This window comes from Benincasa hispida, chromosome 11, assembly GCF_009727055.1.
Source record: "Benincasa hispida cultivar B227 chromosome 11, ASM972705v1, whole genome shotgun sequence".
NCBI classification, from domain to species: Eukaryota; Viridiplantae; Streptophyta; class Magnoliopsida; order Cucurbitales; family Cucurbitaceae; genus Benincasa; species Benincasa hispida.
In genome coordinates, this window is record NC_052359.1 from 79,859,425 (window position 1) to 79,861,885 (window position 2,461).

A 2,461-nucleotide genomic window follows, 5' to 3' on the forward strand; every position below is an offset into this window, starting at 1 on the left:
TTAAATGGAAGCAGGTGGTTCTATTATTTTTTTTTGAAAAATCCATCTCACTTCTCATTAAAAGGTGGAAAGCTTTCCTTTTAAGAATTAGTTTTTATAGAGAAAAATTAATGCATCAAATTGATATCTCTCTCAAATTTTCAATAGAGAAAAAGGTTTTCTCTGTAAAATTATCTCCACAGCAAAAAATTCCCTTTTTCTTTTTCGAAAGGAGGTTCCCACAAAGTGGTCCTTGCTAAGAGAATAGTAGGGAAGACATTTTGGAGGTGTCCCTGTACATGAGAGATCGGTTTCAGAGAAGAATGAAGAATGTAGACGATTTGGAGAAGTGTTCTTCAAAGGTATATTTCTTCTTACATTTAATTTCATGTTTAAATTAATACATATTGATGTATGTTTCTTCTTTTTTGTGTTGTAGTTTTAAAACAAAATCAAAGCAAAGCGATCGCTCACTTCCGCTGTGGGATTCGATCCCTTCACCTATAAGTCAACCTTTAAAAATTAGGGGCCTACTCTAAAAATATGGTCTAAGGATCACCCAGAAATTTATCAAAATAAGCCACACAAAGTGGTTACATGCTCAACCTAAAACTCAAGAGGTGCACATCCTGAGGAAAGAGCATTAGCAAGTCCAAAAACAGACTAAAGATGGGCAAAAACCTTCGTGTTATGCCATCATAAATGAACTACCACAATTTTATTCCCAAATTGAAACCTTCGCATCCAACCATGAGTCTTGACACGAGAATAGGGGACTAATGTTATATGTAGTTTCGGACCAGTAAAAGATCAAAGGTAATGACTAAACCGAGAAATTTACCTAACCCTTGAAATGGACTTGAAACCGACTAGAAGCAGGCTCGAGAGAGTTCCAACAAATAAAGGAAGAAGGAATTGGGCTCAAATGAACCCACTTGGCCCTCCTCGACCACGGAGCCCAAGGCTCGCCTCCGAGGCCGAGGCCAAACAACCTCTTTAAGTGAGACCAATTCAAATTTGCCCTCTTAGTTGGAACATCTTAGGCAACCCGACCTAAGCCCCACATGCCCGATTTTGAAATAGGAGAAAGGAATAGATCTCCTTCTTCAAAAGGGATAAGGAAAACCTCTAGGATTCAACTATAAATAGAACATGTCAGCCCTATGATGTTGAGGTTGATGCCCTAAATCTCGTAGGGTCCTATAGTTTGTAAACACCTGTATGAACAAACGCTTGTGATGTAATAATATGAGATATTTTTTTCACTGTTGTCTATGAAATATGGAATATTTTATTTGCATTTACCACAAACCAATAAACAAAGATCCCTAGTTGTCGTTGTAACTTAAGCATGTATGTGGAGACATACAAGTGGATCGTACCTTAAGTAATAACCTAAATGGTCTGTAGTATATGGATAAAGGAGGGAAACCTTATCCTGATGACATTATGGATATGACCCATTTTGTAGATATTACAAGTGTTGTAAAGTGCTACAGATGGTCTGATCCTGATCATTCATGTGAAGACATGCGAGCAGGGGTGTCTTATACAAAAGAGTTTGTATAAGATCAGACAACGAAGTGTTTAGTCTCGTTATATAATGTCGTTCATGATAGAGACTTTCATTTCACTAGGATAACCATAGGTAACATGACCTTAATCCCGAGTAAGTTGGGAACTCTTGCCTATGAGGGCGGTCCTTTGATTTGTATGGGTACGAGTGGCCAGATTGCTAACTCAAACCTACCACTTTGAGGATTCGTCTGATTGGGGAGTTGGGAACTCAGTTACACAAGATGGAATTCACTCATTCCCCGAAATAGGGGTAAGTAGATAGATTGTTCCTTTAAGGACTGATTCTGAGGCTTGAACGATATGGCGTCACACACCTTCTCATGGCCCGAGGTGTCCACTCATAGTAGGACTATGATGTATTGTTCATTAGAGGAATCAGTGGTACTTAATAAATTAGATGTAACTACAGGGGCAAAACGGTAAATTGACCTAGTTGTACTTATGAGCGATCTGAGAAGGGTTATCGTACTGTTGACTGGTTATATCCAATGGACAAAGAAATATATCTGTAATAAGAAGATTGCAGTTATCGATCTTTAGCGGAGTACCCGACGGTTATCGGATGGTGGATCTCGTGATTAAAGAGCTTAGTTAGCTATTCACGTACCATTGGAGCTTTGAGCTACAGGTCCATAAGGTTCCCTTGGTAGCTCAATGGATTCAAGTTGAGAATAAGTTTTTGGGGTTAGTTTAAAGTGTTTAAATTGACAAGAGGGAGTTTGATTATATATGATATAATTAAACTAGTTTAATTATATGTGATATAATTGATATGATGTATGAGATACATTAATTGGAGGATTTTGATATAAATGTGATTTATATTAAGTAAAAGAGAAAATGACTATGGTTTAAATGTTACATATGATGTGATATTAAAATTATAGGTTATAAATATAATATG